At 33.5% G+C, this 14,227-nt stretch overlaps 1 long non-coding RNA gene across 1 annotated transcript; it reads right to left on the reverse strand.

The window, feature by feature from the left end:
• Window positions 1–1,083: 1,083 nt before the first annotated feature.
• Window positions 1,084–12,986, reverse strand: LOC120350438. Its single transcript, XR_005570774.1, has 3 exons — window positions 12,899–12,986; window positions 10,672–10,851; window positions 1,084–1,360 (listed from the first exon to the last, which is right to left on the reverse strand). It is a non-coding gene; the product is annotated as an uncharacterized LOC120350438 (long non-coding RNA).
• Window positions 12,987–14,227: the final 1,241 nt, after the last annotated feature.

The raw sequence follows: 14,227 nt of genomic DNA on the forward strand, positions 1-14,227 counted from the left end.
GTGGCAATTCGGGAGGCATATTCATTTCATCCTTTTCCTCCTCTCCCTCGTATTCTAGCTGCGCGGATGGTGGTAGTTTTGTTGGCGTATTTATTGGCGAATGGATCATCTTAAGGCTGATAGATCCAAAACACCATAATTTATTGATAGTTTGATAATTGTTTTTTTAAAGAAACAGAACCTGATTTTTAAAGAGAGCAATGTTCAAACGAAAAATTTGGTGACACACTTTTCACTCAGAAAAAAAAACGTTGAGTAGTTTTCACTGTGAAAAACTGCTGAGTAGACTGCTGGTTGTTGGTGTTGATACAACTTGTTCCACTTTCACTACTAATACTACTCTACACTAATTATTCGCTACGATCTGCACTCTACGGAGGTCTGATTACGACTGAATGGCTTCGGATCGAATGGCTTTATAGGTGGGGAGCCCTGGCGGAAGTTCCATCTTGCATAAATATGTATTTAATTCACGTCGTCAATGAGCCTCACAACTATCAGCCGGGACCGACGATTCAATGATGGTTGCCCATCTGATAACAGAATCATCTATCTCTACAATAATACTCTAGAAAATAATTCAGGAACAAAAAATGTTCGAGCTGAAGTCTACAATGTTGGATTTTCTAATGCCAATGGATATTACAGCAGTACAAGGGAAATAACGGATGCGGCAGTGAATTTTAGAATAGTTCATTATGAAGAATATTCAGTCTTGGTGAGATCATTGTTACCCTGAAAGATGCATGTCCGTTGTCCGTATTTATTGAGAGTGTGCTATGACATTTTCTCCGGTTCTCATTCAGACATTTACCATTAATTTCATAATTTTATTATGATGAGAGCTACACTTTGTAGAACGAGAACCATTTCTCCCCATGGAGGGGAAACCATTTGACATGTCGAACTGCATTGAGAACATTGAAGTTACCGACATAATAAGCATATCATAAGCTGATAGAGTGAAATAATGCTCTTGTTTTTGACGCATAAGTCTGAAATCACCTTTAGAAACAAAATCGACATCGAGCGTACAGCCTAACGGACACAGGTAAAATTATCATAAAAGCTCAAGACAGGGTATTTAGTAAATAGAGTTTTTAATAACAATTTTATGCAATCTATTACACATTATGAGAATTATAATGAAATTATATAAACCAATTAGTATAAAATGTGACAAACTCTTTACATAAACAGATAACATTACTTTTCAAGTGTTTATTTTGTTTGTCCAAAAACTCTTATTATTTATTATGCTTATTGATAATACACTTCAAAAGTGTATAAAAAATATTGGATTGCTCTATGTAAAACAAATAATATGGTGAGGTATCAGTGGAGTTGGCACTTCATCAGTCTGAAAAAGAGAATGAAAAATTAATAGAGAATAAACAAATAAATTTATTTCTTCCTTGAATTAGGCCCGCCGCAAAGTAGACCCACGCTAATCCACGAAAAATAACCCACGCCGTGGGACGTTTTGTAAATCATTGCTATAGAATTATTCATAATCAATCAGCTGACAAGTGGATTACTGTCAACGCAAAGTGAACCCACGGTAGTGTGGAACATGGCTACCTCGACAAAAGCCGAGTATAGCCGAAGAAACTGTATTAAAACAATATAAAAATCTTGTAGTACCCTTTATTTTTTAAAATTATTTTTCAACTATAGAACTATCTTAATTTTTTAAAAAATAAAGGGTACTACAAGATTTTTATATTGTTTTTATTAATTAGATTTATATCTATATTAAGTAGAGAAAAAATCACGTTGTCTAGTTGTTATATGAATTTCTTGATTTCTTTTCTAAATGACTGACATTACATTATTTTTCTTGTTGTTACTGGAAGTGAATTGTCTCAACTTATATTGACTCTGGCCCTCCAACCGAAGAAATTACGAAAAAAAATTGTGTTGCCAAAAAATAAGGAAGTAAAGAAATGATGAAATCGCCAAAATATGTTTCTCTTATAAATATTACTTCCCTTAGAATTAAGGGATCAAAATAACGGGGAAATGTCTTCTTACTATTGGTGTCTGAATCATTTTTATCCGACCCATAGTTATTTCTTAATTAATGATTATGCTCATCAATGTCGAAACATTTCGAGCAGAAAACATGAAACTAGATGTGTGAAACATGAGACTAGAAATGCTAGAAACATGTAGTGAGGCCTACATGTAGAATACATGTATTCTAGGTACATTGGTGTAGCCTATCGGTGTACGTATAATTTATTAGAGATTTTGAATTCATAAAAGTTTTCAAAGACTAGCGCATGCGATAGTTGTAGGCTTGCGCAGTACAACGAACGAGTGACCCACGTTCCACGAAAACTGTGAACAAATCACAAACCGATCCACGCGTGAAAATCAATTTCGTGGAAAATTCTCGGCTGGGTGCAGTTTGCGGCACGCTATTGCTAGTAATGCTTTTACAAAACTTTCCATCAAAAAATCTCCTCGGTTTTAATCGATTGCTATAGAAATATTTATAATCAATCAGCTGACAAGTGGATTATTCATTGCATGTATAGAGAAGTCTAGAACTGTTTTACAAAACATCCCACGGTGTTAGGTTGCTTTCGGTGGATTAGCGTTGGTCTACTTTGCGGTGGGCCTTAACATATTAAAATATTAAATTTACATATAATTTACATAAGTGCAGATGAAATATTATTTTTGGAGAAATTACTAATCACGTCTTCAGTTGTCCGGTCAGTGATTAAGTGAAATATGATTGAGAACGTAAAATATACATGAAAATAACATATAAAGGAAGGAATTGGCTTATACATGTACATCATGGGAAATAAACGTTTAACGCGTTACCACTTATAGACTAATGAAAGAGCTGATCAACTTGCAATCTAACATGCAGATTATGAATTTACCGAGGTTTGATAATAGGCTTATTTTCATTGTTTTCAATCAAGTACTTTAAATGTAATAATTGAAACAAATTTATTCATAATGCGGTTCAATGTTTACGCAACAAAAGTCCAACCAAACAGAGCTTTCTCCCAGCGTAATTGGTAGTACACGCGACTCATGAATTAAAGGTTCGAAACCAATCAAACTCACTTTTTTCCTTTGATGATTTTCAACTCTGATAAAGATTATCCAAGCAATTTTGGCTACATTATAGTACTGTATACTACATTATAATAATAAGTAGTACTGTATTTCAAATATATGTCTTTGTAAAAAATAAGCACAACTCTTTCTCGTTTCCAGCTATACTCAGCCGGTGCACTCTTTCGGAAAAATGAGAATGGGGGAAGGGTAATATCAAGTGGCAATTCATGGGAAACTGCAACGCAGAATGCTGTTCGGTGTTGCGGTATCTGGAGAAAGCAGTGATGAGACCAAGTGTCCTTCTGATGAACCTATGTGAAAGGTACAAGTCTTTTTCTCAAATATTCCGGACCAGTACCCTCCACAATTAGTTTGTAGGTTTCACATAGTATTGAGTACTTTGGTCTTTGTTCTAATTTCAACCAATCAAGTTCTCTGTGTTACGTAATTATAAATTATGTGGTTATATCTTTGCATAACTTTAGCCAAAGCATCCTCTAATGTGAGGAGACTCCCCGCTCTTGGAGGCTGATAAACACCAAGGACCAAAACGGACTCAGCGCCCACTCTCACATCAAGTAGAAGCTAGAAGAAATTCGGGGGAATGAGAGTGCACCGGCTTCGGAGACATTTCCATTCAGGGCCGGATCTTACATAGATAATCACTCCCCCGCCACCTTTATTAATGGTCGTTTCTAAGAGCAAATATTTAGGAAAACCAAAAGCTTACAATTTTAAACTAGGTTTGAGTCAAGAATCGCTTAATACTACAATATACAGAGGAGCTGAGGATATGATTGAGTCAAAATGCGCCGGCATAGATTGAATGTTTGTATGACATATTTTCAAGGAGTTGTTGCTCATCACCCGTGTGGGGTTGCTAGTCCTCCATCGGGTGCCTCCCCAGGTGGCGGATAGGGGAATGCCTCCCAGATATGGGTGGAACCGGTGAAATCAAATAACCGGGGTGGACCAAAACTAGCAAATCGGCCAACAGCCTCGAAGGCGGATGAGGAGAAATCCCAACGGCGGAGAGGGCGGAAGAGCCTAGGGAGTCAACCCGAATAAAACACAGGGTAGGTTACACTCTGAAAGCTGCGGTGAAAGCAAGTACCTAGGAGAAGGCGACTCTAAACAAATGACCCTGGTCCTCCAGGTTGGGGGTTGGTCGAAGTGTTAACTTCTCTTCACCTTAAAAAAATTACTTGTTCAGAAAACTCAAACTATGCCTCGGAATTGGGACCGGAATAATGGAAATGGAAAAGGAAATGCACACAAAAGACGAATAAGGAAAATGGACTGGAATTTTGCCACATGGAATGTAAGAACAATCATGAGAGCTGGAAAAATGATGGAAATAGGAAAAGAAATGTTGAAATTTAATATTCAGTTGGTTGCGCTGCAAGAAACACGGTGGAGTGGGTGTGGAAGAATAGATAAGAAGGATTTCTCTTTCATGTATAGTGGACCAGAAGAAAGGACAGGACAGGGAGGAGTGAGCTTCATGGTAGACAAAAAATTGAAATCATCCATCCTAGGCTTTTATCCCGCAGGTAGTAGAGTGTGCCGGCTCAGGATGAAAGGAAAATTCAGGAATATCACTTTGATCTCTGCATATCCTATATATGCGGACAATGTTGTGTTAGTTACAAGAAATAAAGAGAATCTGAAAGAACTTTTCTGTACAGTGAGGGATGAGGCTGGAAGTGTGGGTCTGGAAATAAACATTGAAAAAACAAAGTACATGAGAATATCAGCAAATGAGCAGAGGAGACAGGTAAATAACTTGAAAATATCACATGGTTGTGAAATAGAAGGTGTTAGTAAGTTCAAATACCTTGGGGTAATGCTAACTGGTGATCATAGAACAATATATGACAGGATCATGATGGGCAACCGTGCATATTATGCAAACCAAAAAATTTTCAAGAGCAGACTCATTTCGCGTGAAACAAAAGAAAAAATGTACAGGACATTAATAAAGCCGGTTGTGACATACGGATTGGAGACATGGACAATTTTGAGCAAGGATGAGAGAGCACTGAGCTCATTTGAAAGAAAAATGTTCAGAAGGATTTGGGGAACAAAATGGGATGATGGAAATTGGAGAGCCAGACATAATAGTGAGATTGATGAAGCCATTGGGCAAGAAAACATTGTACGGTCCATAAAGGCAAAACGTATAGAATGGCTGGGTCATGTGGCAAGGATGGGTGAAGAGAGTAAATACCATTAAATACCCCCCTCTTGACATAAAAAATTTTACTGTTTGAAGATTTAAAGAAAAAATATTACATTGAAACAAATGGAAATTGTTGAAATTAAATTCGAGAACAGTAACAATTTTTCAATTTATAAAATTTATAAGATAGGTATTTTAGTCTCTTACATAGGAAGTTAACATGTATGTCCCATTTGAGACACTCATCGATCCATATACCAAGATATTTGAGGTTTGATTTCCTATTAATAATAGGGCAGGAACATCTATTAATGTTTGGTTGATTTATTGGAGAACAGTTTGAATGGATTTTTAACTTATATTGATTGTTAGGTTTACCCTCTCTATTTGCTGAAAAAGCTATGTAATTGGTTTTTTCCACATTTAAACTCAAAGCATTAGAGTCCATCCAGTTCTTCACAATTTTCATATTTTGCTCTGCAACAATGAAAGTATCATTCCAATTATTTTCTGAAAATATAATCACTGAATCATCAGCAAAAGATGAAATTCTCCCATTCTTTAGCTTAATATTCAGCAAATCATTTACATAAAGAATGAAAAATATTGGTGAAAGAACAGTTCCCTGGGGCAGGCCGTAAGATGACAGTTTCTCTATACTTTTATTGTTATTTATTGTTAAAATTTGGAATCTATCTTCCAAGTAACTTCTTATAAACTTTAATGAATGACCTCTGAAACCATACTTCTCCAATTTGTTGCAAATTTTATCATGTGGTATGGTATCGAAAGCCTTAGATAAATCCATGAAGACTGCAAGTGGTTTTTTCTTGGAATTTAACATATCTGTTACATTGTTTACAAAATACACTAGCGCATCCTCAGTACTTTTATTAGGTTGAAACCCATATTGGTTTTCATTAATAATGTTATTTTTTTGTATGAACTTCATTATTCGTTTTTTAAATAATTTTTCAAATATTTTGGCAAGGTTGCTAATTAATTAATCACCTTTTTTAAGAATCGGTTTAATGTTTGCTATTTTGAATGAATCAGGAAATACAGCTGTTTCAAAACATTTATTTACAATGTAAGAGAGGGGTTCAGCTATTAGATCTGCTATCTGCTTTAGAGCTCTATTATTAATATTATCAGGACCTGGACAAGAGTTATTTTTCAGAGTTTTTATAGTTTCTATCACCTCCGGTGGATTTACGGGACTGAGAAAAAAAGATGCATTCAATTCATTGGTTCTCTTATATAGGAAATCTGATGTGGTGGTATTTTGTTCAATTTGAGCAGCCAAGTTTTTACCAACTTGCGAAAAATATCTATTTAATTCAGCTGAATCTATTTCTGGTTCATCATGTTTATTTTTTGTATCATCAATGATTTCATTTATGTAATTCCATAGTTTACGTTTATCACTCCTGCATTCATCTATTTTTGATCGATAATAGTTTGTTTTTGTTTCATCAATTAATCTATTTAATACATTTTTATATGCTTTAAGATCATGTTTCAGTTTTGTGTTGAAAGGTTCTTTTATTGATCTCTTATATAATTTATCTTTAGTTCTTATTGATTTTATTAGTCCAGAAGTAATCCATGGCTTCAAAGGCTTATATCTGTGTGGTATTTTTATTTCCTGACTAGAATTTTCAATACACTTAGTCAAAGACGAACAGAATATTTTTAGCAAAGCGTTAACGTCATTGGATTGATTTTCATAAATACTATCCCATTTTTTATTACTCAATAAATCCTTTAATTTTGTATAGTTAATTATTTTCTTATTGCTTATATAGTTGATTTTTTTATCTTGTTTAAAATTACTCAATCCTAAATGTAAAGTCACTGAGTAATGATCAGTAATAGTTGTTTTAAATATGTTTCCTACCGCACTGTCAAATACATTATCAGTTGTTTTAAGAAATATGTGGTCTATAGACGACTCTGTTCGATTTGTAACTCTAGTGCTGCCATTTATACAAGATCTAAAGCCATTTCCATTAAGAGTATTAATATATGAAGTTACAATATTATCGTTAGAAAACAAGTTTAAGTTAATGTCTCCTGCTATACAGATGTTATGATTTTGTGGCATTCTCTGGATGTAATCATCAATACTTTCAATGAATCTTATCGCATTCCTATTTGGAGACCTATAGATAGCAACAAAGTTTATATAGTTATCTAGCCCGGTGTTCACAATTATATTGATTGCATTTGCTTCACAGATATCACAATCTATATTCGTGAAAGATAGATATTCTCTTATATAAACTATTATACCGTCACATTTATTATATTTAGCGTTTTTGTTTACAACTCAATAACCATCTAGATTGAATAGAGTGGGTTCATAATTTTCAAGCCATGTTTCGGTTAGTACTATTATATCATATATTAATTTGAAATTTTCCAGACAATATACAAAGCTGTCAAAGTTTTTACTCAAACTTCGTATGTTCATGACATAAATATTAAAGTATTTTGTATTAACCCCATATCCTTCAGGTGTATAGTTAAAATAATCATCAATTACATTTGAAAGTTCATTATCATTTTCTAGAAGAGAATGCAATTCCAGTAAACTGTTCATTGTAGATTATTAGATCGATAATATATACCATTTTATCCGGTTTTTTATCCACTCGCCTCCTTGTCGTCAGCTGTTGTTTCCTCTGTGTTATCGGTTGATAACTCCTTCAGTGACTGGATGTTGTGTATACGAATAGTCCGAGAAGCTTCATTTTTCTTGACGAAAATTTTTCCAATCTTTATCCAGGTGAATTTGAAGTTGTTCTTCTTTGCTGCCAGTCTTGTTTCATTGAATAGTTGTCTTAATCGAGGTGTCAAATTTTCATTTATGTAAACAGGTCCATCTTCAAGATTTTTATTTATGTGGGTGGTGCGTAGTCCCTTGAAGACATGGGGGTCATTTTGTCTCATTTCCTTTTGATATGCCTTATAGTTCATAATCCCTGGTCTTCCTTGACGAGAATGCAACAATAATAGGAGGGATTTTCTTCTTATCTCTCGTTGGAAGTCTATGCGCGGCTTCAATTCCCAGCCTCTCATCATTATTACCTATGTTCAGGACTTTTGCTGTTTTTCCGATTATTTCTGCGATATTCTCATTTTTAGTTACTGGTATACCATGAATCTCTAAATTTTTAAGTCTTCCATACTGCTGCAGTTCTGTTAATTCCTTTTTCATCTCAGAAAGTTTTGTTTTCAATATTTCGTTCTCTTTTTCTAGGGTGGAATGATCGCTTTTATATTCCCCTATCTCTTTATTATATTCATCAATTTTTGCAGAGAAAAATTCCACAGACTTTTTCAGTTCAGAAACATTTTCATTGGTCTTTTTCATTTTGTTTGTGATCTCTTTCATTTCTTGTGCTATGGTATTTCTAATTTCCCTTTTCAGTTCAGCGATCAAGTCACTGTTTCATATCGTCTGAGTTTTAGACATGTTAATTAACTTATCTTTATTCGAACTCTTACATTCACTGCATCGCCACCTGCGGGCGGATTCTTTAGATAATTTTTTATAATTACTTTCTGTAAAATTAGCGCATAAGAAGTGAAAATTCAGCTTACACTCAGAGCAAACCAATAAAGTTTTTGAACTGATTTCCTTATTGCAATTACAGTCGCATCTTTGCATAACGTGATAAAATCATGTACGTAACATAGTTAAATTAAAAATGAATGTTCATAATTCGGAAGGAAGACTATGTCATTGCTATACTGTAGAAATTCTATTCCAAATTATATAGTACAATATACAGCGGAAAAGGGTGAAAATGCGTCAAGAGGGCTAACGTGACGGCTTAGGAAATGGAGGCCCCTGAAATTTTTACGTAAGGAAAAAAAGGATTCAGGTGAATGATTAAGAATAGGTGGGAAGTAAATCAGTACCGTACTAGAAAATATAAAAATAAAATTGAACTAGAAATTGTTGTAGTGCAGTTTCAAAGCAGAAAAATAACCTTACTTTTAGCAGAAATAATCACTAGTCGATGCAGGATTCACTGGTAACTTTTATCTCAGCACAGATAGATAGCAGAGCACAGAAACACAGCACTAACAGTTCGGCGTCCGAACTACGCCTGAAACATCGAACATCTTGAAAATGTATCTTTCCATCAACGTTAGTAGACAGTTTTGTCTACTAACTTTGTCTTTCCATAAGCTGAGGCCGTGATTCTGGTTTAGAGTTTGGAGTTATTGATAGAAAACATTTTTTTACATTTTTCTTTTTTAATCTGATGATCAAGATTGCAACAAATATTATTGAAAAGAAATTGATTTCTAAAATCATGAAAAGTGAGAAATGAAGTTTATAGGAAATCAGCATTATGGTAGTTTATTTTGTTAATTTCAACACACCGACTTTTCGCCAATACGAAAACACAGAATGTTCTCTGATGGGTTGATTGGATCGGCGTATCGACGGCAGCCAGAACTGATAACAGCGCTCACACTCACATTTCGGGACGACACACGTCACGGTACGATAGGACAGAAAGCTCTATGTTTTTTTTCTAGACATTTTAAATTGATAAATTATTTATTAATTTTTGAGAAAACATAACAACAGGTCAATGTACCTTACTGAGCGCGAGGTCTACTGTTCACAGAACTACTAGTATACAATTAACCTTTATCAGAAAAAACCTTACAATCCTCAATTATTAATCCTCAATCCTTATTATTATTTATTTTTTGCTGAGGGCGAAGCCTACATGAGCTGTTAGCTTGTGCTTGGGTAATGAGGCGGATGCTAATAAAAGATGAGTGGACCTACAGTTTTAGGAGGCTTCCGAACCACCAGGAAGCGATTTTCCTACTCATGAATCATATTCATAGGAGTTGGCTAAAGTGGTCACCCTTCCAACGGGAGTAGCAGACGCATGATTCTCAACGTATCTAAGCGATGGCTTAATAGCACGACCACTGAGTCAAACAGCTTCTTAAATTTTGCACCAGACCCTTAATTAGTATATAATATTTATTGTCAGAGTTATTAGATGTATTCCCTTACATATTTGTATTGCCATTCGTCATCTTGTACAGCTTAGAATCTCACTATAAAAAGTCTACTGAAGTCATGAAAACCAAAACGATTATAGGCAAGGAAAATTGAGACGGAAAGTTAGTAACAACTAGTGCTTATCATCAAGTTATTTTCCATCAATTTTCACCACCAAATGGAACATCTATCAAATGGAAATCGAGTCATGCTTCCTGCTAAAATTCAATGCTCACAGTACTTATATGTCAAGATACCAAGTTATTTTTGGACGCGTTTCGTCATACTGGGCTCTCTCTTCATCGTATTTTTTCAATTTCAGTTTATTTTTAGAATTACTTTCAACAAAAATTGCACTCACCCAGCATCAGTATTCTCACCATCACCGGGCCCGCGTCTGTTATTCATTTCGCATTCCCACCGCCTCCATCCACCTCGTGGGCCCCTGGGGACGGCGCCAGCTACAGGGGGCACTTGGCTACTGTGACAGGATCGTCGCTCGGTTGCCCATTGGCTCTAGGGTGGTTGCTTGTCTACCTGCCTGAAATATCACACAGCAAATAGAATTTCATGTGAACGCTGAATGAGACCACATCTTTCTTATGTCATCTTAAAAATTAAAAAAGCATTTTTAGACTTTCCAATAAAATGATTGTGCAGGGCATGATGAATATATGCCATTTTATTAGTAATTTGCTAGTATATAATTTATTGGTGGAAAGTTATTTCAAAGTTTCCCGTTCCTTGCTCTATATACCATAAGAGACTGCGAAAGCCAATTAATTGTGAGCCCATCATTTTTTTATTATTTCAAAAATAAACTAAGTACTTTCGGACATTTTGATTGGAGGATCATAAATGGCATAAGCTTAATGAATACATGTCATTCCATTGGTAATCCACTTCTTTCATGGAATTTATTAGTGTTAATGACTTTATTTCAAAATTTTCAGTTTTCTTGCACCACCTATAACAGGCTATAAATCCCGAATGTGAACAAATCTTTCCAATGCCATCTTTAGAAATGTTTGCTGCAGTATTTAAATCTGTGAAAATAATTACAGAACTGACTAAAGTAATGAAATTCATTTTTCTCAATTACAATAAAGTATAATTACAACAAATATAGGTGAATTGGAACTTCATAATTGAATGAAAAATTATTAAAATAAACAATTAGGCCTACGTGTCTAAATAGTAAGGTTACAGCGTACAGAAGGCAAGCGTTAGGTCCAAACTTTACAAACAGAATTTTTTCCGCTTGCTTACAGGATGCATGCATTTTTGCTGAGGCGCGTCTATTCCGCTCGACGGTGCTTCCCATAAAATACAATGCATCTTGTAAATGAACAGAAAATTGGTCGCGTCTGTACAGCTCTTTTACTTTGTGCCGAAAGGTATAAAATTCCTAATCGACGACGCGCGTCTATGCTAGAGCCGTCGCTAAGGAATTGTACCTTCGGTATAATTATACTCTAATAATAAGATTATGAGTATCTATGTAATAATATTTTTAAGATTGAATAATATAAGTATTGATGTCATTTTCCAAGGTATAATTATACTCTAATAATAAGATTATGAGTATCTATATAATAATATTAGTAAGATTAAATAAGTATTGATGTCATTTTACATAACATTATGTGGACCTAGGCTATTTATTTCCTAAAGACTTTCCTTTCATGTATTAGTAGGGGCCTACTTGTAGCGTATTAAGCTGGGTTTACACCAAAAGTTATTAACAAAATGTTAATAAATTAATCCTTATAGATTCTATTAGATTGAACGGATCTTGACAAACACATATGATAAGTTATGTTCAATCTAATAGAATCTATTGGGATTAAGTAATTAACATTTTGTTATTAACTTTGGTGTAAACTGTAAACGCAGCTTTAGCCTATTCATAAAATAGTAGAATATCACATTAATCACACAAATGTTGTTAAATTTTTCTACATCAATATAGAGAAAATGAACAACATCCCTGTTTCTAGTGCGAATAATATTAGTAATTTTAATTTAATCTTTGAAACTTACTACATTGATACTCTTTTAGGTTTTGATTACCAACTAAGACTTGATTAGCAACTTATGCTAAGTTTATTTCCAATTTTTTCCAAAATTCATCATTACTTGATCATTAAAGTTAAACTGTAATTGGATGGAAGTATTATGCATTATTTCATTAAAATTGTAATTAATTTAACGTAAATTGTAATAATAATAAGATTTGCTGTTATCAATATAATTTAGAATCGTCCTTTCTTCGAATTAAGATTAGTTTTGAAACAGCTTTTTTAATATTAAAATTGAATTAGATTGTATTAAAATAAGCTAGCACAGTTTATTTTTCACTCCTCTTTTATTTAAAAAATTGAGTTGATATCTTCAATAACAACTGAGATAACAGTGATAGCTGACCGGCCAGACTTTAGCCCAAAATCCTTCCAACTTCCCAAATCGGATTATGCAAAATCACATAATTCCAACTATTACCAGTAGTAGTATTTACAAGAACCATAGAAAAATTATAAGAATTTATTTACGTGATATAAACAAAATAATAACATAAGCTTACATACCTGAATCACAATCTACACATCGTTTAGTAACTAGGCAAAGAAGTATAAAATAAACTTTATAAAACTTTTTGTAGTAAATTGGTCTAGGCTAAGCTCTAGCCGGCCTGCTCCCCCTGCTATCTCAGTTATTATTGAAGATATCGACTCAATTTTTTTTTTAAATGAAAGAGGAAGACAAAATAAAGCGCGCTAGCATATTTTTATACCATTTGATTTAATTTTAATATTAGAAATAGCTGTTTCAAAACTAACCTTATTCTATAGAATGGACGATTCTAAATTATAATGATTTGTATCAACTATTATTAAAGATATTATGGGACTGAATTTTTTTAATGAAAGAAGAAGAAAAAATACGTGTCGGTAACTGAATAAAAAGGCTAAGCTCTAGCCGGCCTGCTCCCCCTGCTATCTCAGTTATTATTGAAGATATCGACTCAATTTTTTTTTAAATGAAAGAGGAAGACAAAATAAAGCGCGCTAGCATATTTTTATACCATTTGATTTAATTTTAATATTAGAAATAGCTGTTTCAAAACTAACCTTATTCTATAGAATGGACGATTCTAAATTATAATGATTTGTATCAACTATTATTAAAGATATTATGGGACTAAATTTTTTTAATGAAAGAAGAAGAAAAAATACGTGTCGGTAACTGAATAACAATTCTAATCAATGAAATTTAATGTTATTAATATTAACAGCAAATTTTGAATTTTGTCCAACCTATAATACTATCATGTTTTTACTAGCACCATAGAGTTGTAGAGTTATAGAGTTGCTGCTCTATTCTCTACAGGTCACAAATTTGAAGCATGCTAAATAGAGTTGTCATCGGTTTTTGAAATTGCTCGATAAGAAAGATTCCGATTTCAACTTGTTCGATTAATGATTCAAGAGTTCAATATTTATTTTATTGTTATTGTTTTACAAACTTCAATTTGATATATTTAAATTATAATTTGTTCTACATTTTTTCCCATTATTGGAATACTTAATACATAATCGGGGAGTCCGATCTCACTAGGCATCAAACCTGCATCCTTGTAGAAACCAATCTGAAAAAACAAACCAATTCAAACTTTTTTTTGAAAAAATTGGAAACCCCAATGGGTACTAAATTTGTAAAGTCTCATTTAGGTATTAATAATTAAAGTTTATTTATTTATTCAATCATTCAGAATTATACAACTTACAGAAAAGTACCACAGGCTAACTTATGCTTAAAACGGTTCCAGTTATAATTTTCACTACCTATCTTCAATTTTTTCAAAAAAAAAAATCCAATTTTGGGAAAAAAATAATTTTGAATTAGAACTCAAATGT

Source organism: Nilaparvata lugens, chromosome 3, assembly GCF_014356525.2.
Source record: "Nilaparvata lugens isolate BPH chromosome 3, ASM1435652v1, whole genome shotgun sequence".
NCBI classification, from domain to species: domain Eukaryota; kingdom Metazoa; phylum Arthropoda; class Insecta; order Hemiptera; family Delphacidae; genus Nilaparvata; species Nilaparvata lugens.